At 46.2% G+C, this 12,089-nt stretch overlaps 1 pseudogene; it reads right to left on the reverse strand.

The window, feature by feature from the left end:
• Nucleotides 1-7,927: 7,927 nt before the first annotated feature.
• On the reverse strand, nt 7,928-11,389 carry LOC123806280 (annotated as a pseudogene).
• Nucleotides 11,390-12,089: the final 700 nt, after the last annotated feature.

Genomic DNA, 12,089 nt, shown 5'->3' on the forward strand with positions numbered 1-12,089 from the left:
AGTCGGCACCCGAATCCAGAGGCAGGGCTGGGCCAGGAGGGCCCTGTGCTGTGTACACAGAGACTGACAGTTGGGAGGGGCAGCGGCATAAATCAAGGCTCCAGGACAGGTACTGCATGTTTTCCTAGGGGAGCGCCGTGCAGTCCACAGCAGGTGGATGCGAGGGGCTCAGCTTGGGGCTTGAGGGATCCTCATTGTTCAGGAGTATTTCGTTTTATGTAGGGAAGTTCTTGTGGAACAGATGGTGAAAAAGAGAAGGTAAGACAGTCAAGATTGTTTGTTTTTCTTTTCTTTTTTAATTGACTGTAAACCTGTATGGTGTCAGGTAGGTACTAGACTCACTGGGGAGATCATTTCATAAATCATATAAATGTACATCTGAAACTATGCTATAGACCTGAAACTAACTCGATATTGAATGTCAACTGTAATTGAAAAATTAAAAATTTTTTAAAAAGAAAACCAAGTTTTATTTTCCAGTTAGTTTCTGAAACTAGCAATGGTTTTATTTTTTGAACCTCAACAATGTACTAGACACTGAATATTATTTTTAAAAATCCTTTACATTTTTATTTCTTATCTATTGATTTTAAAGAGAGAGAGGGAGGGAGGGATAGCAGGAGAGAGGGGAGAGAGAGAGAAACACTGATTTGTTGTTCCACTTATTTATGCGTTTTTGTATGAGGAGGGACTCAAAAAACCCCTGGAATTATCTTCTGGAGGGCAGGCCCCTTACAGTACAAGCTTCCCCCACTAGGTGAGTGTTCTAGTAACCCATCTGTATCAGTGTACCAGCTGGTGGTGTTGTGAGACGCTGCATTTGGCTTCAGTGAGTTTGTTTTGAAGACTGTTTTAATGCATTTGCCCATTTCACTATGGGTGATTTATGAGTGCACCTGCCCACATCGTGCTAGTGTTTCTGACCAAAAAATGGCATGATCCCTATGCTCCACCCTCCCTATTCACCACTCTCACCTCTAGCAACTTTTTGTTTGTTTATTTCTCTGGATGAAAAAAGTCCTCAAAGGGGAAATGTTTTGCTGCTGTGGAAGAGGTGAAACAAAAAACAGCAGAAGCACAAAATCAATAATTCAAAAACTGTTTTGAGCAGTGGAAAAAATGTCTTGATAGGTGCATTGCATCAAATGGAGAGTACTTTGGAGGTGACTGAAGTTTAAACATGTAGGAATAAACACACAATTTTTATAAATTCCTTTTTTGGGTCCCCCCTTGTATGTGCCATGACTGGGGGTTGAACTCACCACAACCTTGGTGTGTCGGCACAGTGCTCTAACCAGCTGAGCTACCAGGCCAGGGCACTGCATATCATCTTGATAACTCCAACTCTTAGCACATTGCCTGTATCCAGTGGACATTTGGCAAATGCTTGCTGTACTGAACTGGCAGGGCTCTACGAAGCTTACCCAGGGCCTGGGCAGAAGAAAAATGATGGAGAGGAGTGGATGTTTACTGGTTTCTAGTAGAAATAAATCCAGCAATATGCCTCAAGGGAGATTTAGAAAGGGCTGATTTCCACGCACACATCACCTAACTTTGAGAACTTTCTGGGAGCAATTCAGCATTCTGCTGGCATAGACAGCCAGGCCAATCTGGCTACTTGGTGAAGACTTCTTTATCACACTGATGTTTCCTTCACTGTCCCTAAAATATGGTAGGGACTCAACAGAGTGTGGGGGTTGGGATTCAGGAAGAATCACACCTCTGTTCGGATGTACTCTTTGAGATGCTCAGCTGGGGGAGGACAGGGTCTGGTGGTTGCAATTTAACCTGAAGATAGATGAATCCATTCTAAGACATTAAAGGGATTTGCTGCTTCTTTCTGGAAATTAGCCTTCAGATGGGGCTATGTCTGACTTGTACATTGTTTCAAGTAAATTGGAATTAAAATAGACATTTAAAAGTTATAGGGGTTTACATGAAAAACTCTGACTTTGAACTCCTCTTAGAAATCAGAGTGGAGCCCACATTCCTGCAGGCAACAGTCAGTGCTGATGAGAAGCAGCTTCCCCTCCGGACAGAGCACTGGCTCCCCAGTCCCCACCATGCCCCATTGCCTCATGCTGGGGCTGCTTCTCTCGTTTTTGTTACTGATTGGTCCCTATAGATATTTGGGCTTGGGATTCTTGTGTTGGAGTCTAAGCTGAAAGATGAGCCATTCTTGGTTTTTATTATCGTGGTTTTTTTTTAATTAATAAAGAGGGAGCCATAAAGATTCAATAGTTTCTCATCCCTTTTTGGAGATGAGGAGACTGAGTCCAAGTGGAGGTTAAATCACTTACCGGAGGCCACACAGCAGGGCAGTGCTGGCTCTAGAGAGCTGAGTGTCCATTTCCTTGTGGACCACGGGAACAGCTTCTCCTGTCCTTTTTGCCTTGGCCAACAGGGACCTCAGTGCCACATTTTTAGAACCAGTTTAGTAACTGACCTTCTGGCTTATTTATCTTTATTCTGCCTCCCATCCCACTCTATTCCTGTCTTTACTTCTAATTCTAAATTATTTTCCTCTAGTCCCAGCTTTTAATTTATATTTTGTAATGTTGTCATACATATTTCTTGGAGTCTAATGTGAGCTCTATGTGGGTGGTGGTGGCATAAATACAATGGAATGGATTTTAAAAGTCCAAGAAGGGCCTGAGTCACTGCACCCAACTCCATGCTGGATGAATTGTCATAAAGTTAGACTGTGGCTCTGTCCTCAGTGCTTGCCAGACTTTTTTGTTTTAGTTCCCCCCCACCCCAATAGTAGTATATTTTGCTTTCCTGTCCCAGGCTGATGGCTTCAGCCTAGAGTGGCCATGACAGACCAGTCTGGTGTCAGGAAGAGGTTGGCAGACTCTGTCCTCAGACAGGCCACATGGTCGAAGTGGGATGGGGGCAGCTTCACTTCCTGCCTGGCCCCTGGGCCTTGGCTGCAGAAAGAATCCCAGGCTCTGCTGACTGCTGTTCTATCTCCTGCAGTTTCACTGATGGCCATTCCTGCAGAGAGCTGCAGAGAAAATTCCCAGCCAGGCATTTCCGTCTTGTTTGATTTTGAACATGCTCCCTCACATTCCCTCTCTCACCTCACCTCACCTCACCTCACCCTACCAGTCCATGGTTTAAAGCCAAACCCCCAAATTCAAAACAGAGGGGCCATTTTTATTCATTTTGGTTGTATCAGGGTTGGGGAGGGAGCTAAAAATTTTTTAGCTTTTTTTCTGTACCAGCTAATGTGCTATGTTGTTTTTTTTTTTTTTGCTTGAACACCTGCTACTTTTTGATTTCAGAATAACCTAGAAATGACCAGACCCTGCATGCTCTGATCCTGGCTGACTTCTTTAACTGCATCTCCCTTCCTTACTTCCTCCAGTGGCCTTCCTTAACCCCCAGTACAAGCCCAGTTCTCTCTTGCCTCCCTCCCTTTACCCAGGCTGCTGCCTGCACTGGGAAGGCTTATGCTTCTGGTCTTTGCTTGGCTGGCTCCTTCACACCCCGGGTCTCAACCAAAGTGTCCTTTGAGGCCTTCTCTGGTGCTGAAGTCAACGATTCTCTTACAGAAACGTTCTTCCTTTGTAGTACTCTTCAACCCTTTTAGTGCTTTTTGTACTTGATTTTTTACAAATGTGTTTCTTTCATTATAGGGTAAGTCTGTTTCCTCCATTAGAATTTTCATGAAGGTGGAATCATGTGTGTCTTGTATTCTGTTGTATCCAAGTGTCTAACACATAATAGGCGTTCAATAAAAATTTGTAGAAGAAATCCCACAATTTGAATGTTATTGTTGTAATTGCTACTAACAGCTACTACTTAGTAGGTGCTGACTATGTGTTGGGCACTGTGTTGACCTTTTATTTTTTATTTCTAGCATCTTATTTAACTCCACAATGATCCTAGTGAGGGGAATGGTATTATTCTCATTCCTCAGCAGGGGGAACTGAAGTTCAGGTCTTTGCTCAAGGCCACCCAATTGGTTAGTGACTGGGATTGGCACTCAGGTTTTTTAATACCAAAGCTGGGCTCCTTCCACTCTGCCACTGTGCTCCTCTCCAGAGGAGTCCTTGTACTGCCAGGATTTATGCTTGACATTTACTGAGGCACGTGAGTCCTGCGGGGAAGAAGGGCAGAAGGGAAGGGCTTGCCAGGTGGGAGGCCCCTACAGGTGTCAGGTAAGAAGGAAGGCCGAAGAGGAGGTGGGGTAGGGGTGTTGCTTTGCATAGCTGGGCTGACAGGGGATGCTGGCTGAGAGGTGGGCTGTGGTTGGTTGGGTTCACACCAGTTCTCTTTGTCTGCCTGGCTGCCATAAAAAAAACAGCACAGGCAGCAGATACTGATTGCTCACACCTCTGGAGGCTGGGAGTCTGAGATCAAGGTGCCAGCACCACCAGGTTCTAGGGAGGGCTGTCTTCCTTGCTCACAGAGGGCTGCCTTCTCCACGTCCTCATGTGACTGGGAGAGAGAGGGACGGAGGGAAGGAGGAGGGTATCTCTTCTTCTTATAAGGCTGCAGTCCTATACAGTTAGGACTGCACCTTTATGACCTCATTTAACCTTAATGATCTCCTAAACACCCCTTTTCCAGGTACACTCACACTGAAATTAGGGCTTCAGGATCTGAATTTTTTTTGAAGGGGTTGCAACTCCATAGGAAGTCCCAGAGGGCTTTGGGGAGTCTGAGCTTTGGGGCCAGAGACACTTACCTCTAACCCTGCCTGGCCCTTTGCTCGCTGTTGGACCCTGCTTTTTTGAGTCTTAGTTTCCTTCTCTGTGAAATGAGGACACTGTAATCTGCCGTGCCTGCTTCATGATAGTTATTTTTATTTGTACTCCTTATTGTTGTTATCACGATTCTCGAGCAGGCTGACTATAACATTTCTCTCTCTTTCCCTCCCTACCCTTGAGTTGTTTGGAAGATATTTTTAAAAGTCTTTGAAATGTCCTTTTCTGTATTTGGCAAAAGCAAAATGGAAATTGATAGCGTTGTCACCGCCGACGTCTTCCTCCCTCCGGCTGCCTGGCTGGGGGAGCAACTCAGGGGAAACGTGGAGGCTTCTGTTGAGGGCAGCTGGTTTGCTGCCATGTGAGCGGCTCCTGCAAGACCCGATCAGCTCTCTTCCAAAGCAATTTCTTCTTTCCTTGTTCCTCCTCTTTTCCTTTCCTGCCGATGTCAGGTCCTCTGTGTCTCAGCTGGATTCAGAAATCCAGGCAGCAGGAGTTGGACCCCAATCTGGTCACTTCCACCTGAAAAGCCCTTCAGTGGTTTCCTTTTGACTTAGCATAACATCCAAATTCTTTGTCGTGACCACAGACCCTGTGGTCTCCTCCCATCCCTTTCCCTCCTGGACCTCCCCGCTACTCCTCAGATGCCCCACTTTTCTCCCCAGCCCCAGGGCCTTTGCACAGGCTCTTCTCTCTGCCTGGAACTCTATTCCCCTTTTGTCATGATGTCTCTATTTTTTGACATCTCTGCTCAAGTGCCACCTTCCTCAAGGCCCTTCCTGGAGCCCCATTTGAAAGTGAGCCTCTTCTGCTGTTCAGTCGCAGTCGGGCACAACCTCAATCAGGGTTATCAGGGAGAAACAGGGGGCCCTGTAAGTCTGAATTTTAGACAGACATTGAATAATTTTCTAGTATTGTATGGGACACAGTGGTACTAAAAATTATTCATTGTGTATCTGAATTTCACATTTAACTGAGTGTCTTGTATGTTGCTTGCTAAGTCTGGCAGCCCTGCCCTCCAGAGATCCGTGTTGAGTGAGTGACTGTGAAGTGCTTAGTCCAGAGCCTGGTGTGCCGTGTGCTAAGTGCATGTTAACCATCATCTTCACCTCCCTCCTCATCCAGTCCCTTCTTGGAACTACAGTCTCCCTATGCCCTTTCCCCTCTTTGGAGACAGGCGAGAAAGTGATTTCAACCAGAGGAATATCACCTGGCTCCTTAGAACAGCAGAAAATGTTCCTGCCACAGCTTGGAGTCCGATTGCAGTGGTGTTTGGCAGGGAAATGCAGTGAGTTATCACAGAGCATTCCCTCCAGCACTGGGTCATGCAAATATTTATTGCGAGCGTTAAATAATAAATGGAACAGCCTGCCCAATGGTAAATCTGTCATGTTTGGTTTCAGCCAGGAGTTGTGACGGCCCCAGAATCGCTGCCCATTCCGCTGCCTCTGCCGGCCCTCCAGAGGGCGAGGCAGACAGCCCAGTCCTCCAGGGCGGAATCAGCAGGCTGACTAGACACCTGGAAGCTGGAGGGGCGGCCGGGGATGCTCAGCCAGGCGTGGAGATTGGCAGGTAGGACCAGGCTATGGCCCCGGAACCCAAGCGGCTGAGATGCTGGGCAGGCCTGGACTCAGGCAGTCACACTGCCGCCCCATGTCTCGAGGGGCACCATCTCCTTGCCCTCGTCCTGAGTTCTCTTGCAGTATTTCCCTTAATGCTCGTGTCAGCTCCACTCTGGCTGACTGGCCAGAGCTGGTCAGGTTTTGAAAGCGAAGTCAACATTCTCCCTCCTTTTCTAGGCTGACTGGTGGGTGATGAGCGAGGAATGAGACTGTGTGTCCAATACTGAGACACAATAATGTTTCTGGGGCCCCTGATGTGTAGAACTCAAACATGTGGGCTCTTGAGCCAGTTGGATCTGAGTTGGAATCCTGTCTCTGCACTTACAAGTTATATGACCTTGGACAAGTCACTTGACTTTCAGGGCCTTCTTGAGTTGTAAGGCAGGGGAAATAGATAGTCCTTCCTCCTAGGGTTGTTGTGAGGATTAAATGAGATCCTGTAGGTGAAGGATTTAGCACAGTGTCTGACCTGGTGAGTGTTATGACATGCTAGCCCTAATGGTTAATGATGGTCCAGAGATGAAATGATCTTGCCCACACCTAGACAGGGCTGCCCGGGTCAGCCACATAAGTGTGAGTCACATCCCGGAGGATGGGGTGCATGGTGTTCTGGGCACACAGTGACTGGGTGGTGAAATTAAGGTTTCGACCTGGAATTTTAGGGCTCTCAAAATGATGCTTTGTCCTACTCCATATCTACCCTGTCTGCTGTAGGATAGTGGGAAGTGGGAAGTGTGGTCCATGTGCCTGACCCCGACCCTCACAGTGAGGGGTGGAGTTGGAGCCGAGCTAGAATGAGGCTGTGCAGAGTAAGGACACTTCATAGGCTGTGCTTGGCTTTGAATCCCTGAGAACTCAACTGGAAGGGGCTTGGACAATAATGGCAGTTATTGTTTTACAGAAGGTGGCTCTATGGTTAGTTTATTCAATGGCTTAGTTCTGTAATAGTGAGTCAGTTTCTTTCCAGCTGGCTGCTCTTTTTGCCACTCATAGCAGATAGCGCTAGCCTCAGGGGTGCCCCTCATGGTCTTGAGATACACAAAAACAGGAGATGAGAGCCTAGCCCTTGACCTTTCCTTTTTTACAAGCACTTTCCCAGAAGCCCCTGCTGATTTCCCCTTGGATTTCATTGGTCAGAACTGTATTGTATGTCCTTTTCTAAGCCATTCACTGGCAAGGAAAATGAAATTGCTATCACTGGCTTAGATCTTTCGTTTTCAAAGTGTGGCCCCCAGACCAGCATCATCAGCATCACCTGGGAACTTGTTATAAGTTAAATTCTTGGACCCCACCCTAGACCTACTATATCAGAAACTCTGGGGCAGGGCCCACAATCTATTTTTTTTAAAGCATCACAAATAAGTTTACTTAAAATTAGCTCAGTTGCATATTTTTAAAAAGTTTCAGAACCTGTCCCCACCAACATGGAACCTGTAGTCCAACCTAAGAGCATGAATAATTGATGGACTAGGCACTTCTGACCCTTTTCTTTGATCACTGAGAGGCAGTCACAAACAAAACATTCCTCTTGCTTGGATAAGTAGGAAGAATTCACTTTTAAAAGAGCTTCATAGAACCCCTGTGGTCATATCAGAAGAGTTCCAGCACTTCAGCTGAATATAATTCTCCATTATTCTTCTCTTGATTTAATTTCTGTAGCTCGCAAAAACTTCAGTGTTGTTGAGCTCAGATCAAATGCATAGCTGAGATTTCGGGAACTTGTACAGACTTAACAGTAGCCCTTTTGCTTCTGGTATGGTTACCACAACAGCAAAGTCAGCCTCTAGAAGTAGGCCTGTCCAAGCCACGACCCGCTCAGGGCTGGAGGGGCAGTCCCGGAGGAGCCACAGTAGCATGTCCACTGCGCTTTGGATAAAGGAAGCACAAATACTGGGGAAACACAGTGATACATGGGGCTGGGGTGTCTTCCAAGTGAGGCCGGGGAAACATGCCACTCTGTGCTGAACCAAGAATTGCGTTTAATAGAGCCTCTCTTTTTGGTGTGACAGCACAGGCAGCGTTTCCTCTGTCGTGTCCTGAGGCTTTTTGTTGAACTCTTTATCGCGGTTCCCTTCTTTAGGGTTGAGGCCGTTTTGAGGAAATTCAGTTTGCTCTTCCATTTTCTCCCCTTGCACAGCATCGCTCCATATTGACATCTGTTCCTTGAAGCCTGTCATCACTGATGGCCAAGAACATTTTTAAGCAGGCACGGGCAACTGCTCCAGGAATGTCGGGGAACTGCTGCAGACAGAGCTGTAACATCTGCACATCTGTCTTTTCTAAGGCAACCTCCATTACGCCAGGGCACAAGCTGTAAGGAAGCCCATGCGTTTTTATCAGCTGCATCAGAGAGCTCCAGGGGCAACATGATGTTTCCGTTGCGCATCTTCCCAGAAGTCCTAATACTGTGTCTCTAATAATTGTATGAAAGTCAGGTGTCTGCTTAATAGCCCAAAATTTACGTAGGTGTACTTCAGTGTCTTTTCTCAATCTTTCTTTCTGGTTGATGAAAGTTGTTTGGATGCTGGAACCTCTGACTATACACTTGCTTCACTTTTTCTTCTCCTTAAAATTCTCTTTGATGGCTCTGAGTTCTGGGATTCTAGTCTGTACCCCTGTGAGGTTTCCCAGTTTACAAAATGAGGCACAGCATGAGTGCCTGGATCTTGACTGTGTGTGACTTTTCCAAGAGCACCTGCTAGTGATGACACTTCACACTTGCATGGAATCATACTTAGAAATTTTCCATGTAGTCCTGGCCAGTGTGGCTCAGTTGGGCATCATCCTGCAAACCAAAGGTTGCAGGTTCGATTCCTAGTCAGGGTGCAAGCCCAGGTCACAGGTTCAGGGCGCCTATGAAAAGGCAACCAATCAATGTTTGTCTCTCACATCAATGTTTCTCTTCCTTTTATTTCTTCTTCTCTTCCCCTCTCTCTAAAATCAATAAGCATGTCCTTGGGTGAAGGTTTAGAAAAGAAAGAAAGTAATTTTCCATGTAGCATAAACAAATTTTCCCCATAATACCAGAGTGGACCACTGGTCCCTTGTAGTAATTCTTTCGAAATTAGTAGTGTTTGCAATTTTGTGTTACCTATGGAGAGGCATTTCCTAGAAGCTGGTAGGGGTGGTCCCACGACTGCTGTGTGATCTTGATCCAGGACAGTGAGTGCAACGCCGTTTTGAACATTTCCAGACACGACAGTCTTGAGCAGCAGAGATCTAATTCCCCTCTGACTTCCATTTTTTATGAGTCACTCAGATGTATTGGTATCCAGGTTTCATGCATACATCCATCAGAGCTTAATGACATCAAAGAGATGGATTTCTGACCCAAAGTTGCAGTACAACTCTGTATAACAGGTTTTTCTTCTTGCTCAAGTACGAGTGTGTATTTGCTTAGGGCACATGATTAAACATTTGTACATAAGCAAAGTAATATCCATGCCTTTCAGTGAGAAAGATTAAAACAGGATGCCTAGATACCATGAAAAACTTTGTCTGCATAATCACTTCTTCATCAGAGGTAAGAGCTCCCGTTTTCTGCTGGGACTCTGCAGGCCTGGCCTGCAGACCACGAGTGGCCCCTTCCCTGCACATCCTTTGTATTGAATGCATCCTCTATATGTCAGGCAACAACATAGCTTTAAATACTACATCCAGATTTACATCTCCATTATTCCATAATCTCAAACCCTGTTATCGGGTACAACAATATGCTCTCCAGACTGAAAGTTGTGCACAGCTGGACATGTTATGATTTGACCTTGTTTCACTGACCAGCTAGCTCCCCAGGGTTTCTGATCAGAAACCTAGCAAACTGAAGATAACATACAATATTCAAAAAGTCAATTTCTGACTACAAAACAATTAAATTTACAATTAAAATGATAGTATTCAATAAATTCCCTAATTAAAAGTACAAGTAGTCACAGAAGACATGCTGTATGCTTCCACTCAGAGCAGACAGCGGCTGCCGGGGGGGTTGGGGGGTGGGGAGTCACTGTGCACTGGGGACGGAGTTCCGGTTTTGCAGGAGGGAAGATCTCTGGAGGTGGATGGTGGTGATGGCTGCCCAATGAGGCACGTGTACTCAGTATCCTGAACTGTATGCTTTAAAGAGATGGTTAAGATAGTAACTTTTATGTTATGTGTATTTTACCACAATTAAATTTTTTAAGGACTTTTAAAAATAGTTAAAATGAAAATATTAACAGTAGTGCATTTACAAAATTGATTCCACTATGCCTTTGAACAGGGGTGTGGGAACTTAAGGAGGAATAGCTGGGATCCTGCCATCATGCCAGTCCCAACCAGCCACTGCAATCCTGTGCAGCCATTGCAAAATTTAAGGCCACTAGACAGCCCAGGTAAAAAGCAACAGTGTCCTCAGAAGAGTCAAAACAAGTAAACAGTATAGGGAACTGTTTGCAACCTGTTCCCAAAACTTCAAAGTAGATTATCTAGCTTCTTAAAGACAATCTCACTGAAACCCTTGGTGGGTGACTGGGGTGACAGGGACCGAGGAGGGGTGTTCGCAAGGCCATCTCAGGGAGATTCGAAGCAAAAGGGCAGGTTTCCTTTTCTTTCGGAGTCTTGCCCTTGTGGACTTAGATGAGACACTTGCAACTCGGAAATATTCCCCTCTTTAGGAAAACAACCACGTCACATCCCAGACTTCGTTCAGCGACCCGGAGAAGCCAAGACGACTTTCTGCTTGCCTTCTTTCAGTCCACGGTCAGTCCACGGTCAGTCCACGGTCAGTCCATGATCTTTCACCAAAGCCACGAGAAACCCAAGGCTCCAGCTCCACACTCAGCAATGGGAGAGGTGGCAGTGAGGGCCCTCCGCTCCTATTGCCCCCACCTTGTGGAGGGTGATGGTCCCGCCGCTCTCTGTTACTAAAAACTGGTCTGTGTTGTCACTCTGCCCCATGCCTAGGGGCCTGTCAGGCCTGGCCCCCAAGGGTACAGACAATGCTCTTTCCTCCTCCAGGGCTGCTGTCTCGGGCAAACTTATGGACCGCCATGCGTCACTCCTGGCAGGCTTCCACATTCTCTCTCCACAACCCATGTTTGAATAAGGCCTCCAGGTGATTCTGATGGACCAGAGACCAGGGATCTTTACCTGTAGAGAGCCAGGTGGTACATATTCCAGCCTTGTAACCATCCAGCCTTGGCAGCAACTACTTAACTCTGCTGCCATGGTGGGGAAGCAGCCACAGGTGATACGTACATGAGTGAGCCTATGTCTGGAGATTTGAAATTCATATAATTTTTACATGTTAGGAAATATTATTATAATTTTGATATTTTCTCAACACTTAAAAATGTAAGAGCCGTTTTCAGCTCCTGGGCCACATAAAACCAGGTGGTGGTCTGGGTTTAGCCACCATGGTTTGCCAATCCTGGCTCAGACTGATCAAGCTTTACCCCTGAAACTGGGCAGAGCCCAGCTTCCCTTGAAACAGAGAGACTCCCAACTCCTTAAAAAATTGAGACCTTCTTCCTGAGACGAAGGAAGAAGGGACACATTGCTATGTCTCCTCACCTGCAGCGTTCGTCACAGCAAGTCCCCAAGCTCTGGGCAGCAGGAGTGTTCCTGCCAAGAATCAATTTGCTCCACGTCTTGCTTTTAGAGTCTAGACTCAGTTTTATTCCTTAGGCAGCTTTTCCATTTTCCCACTGAAGCCGGTCTTCATTGTCCTGAAAAGACTTGACATAATCTGTTCTCATACCTGAAACTCCAGCTGACA

The sequence above is a fragment of the Phyllostomus hastatus genome, unplaced genomic scaffold (assembly GCF_019186645.2).
Source record: "Phyllostomus hastatus isolate PE091 unplaced genomic scaffold, TTU_PhHast_1.1 phas_scaffold_385, whole genome shotgun sequence".
NCBI lineage: Eukaryota > Metazoa > Chordata > Mammalia > Chiroptera > Phyllostomidae > Phyllostomus > Phyllostomus hastatus.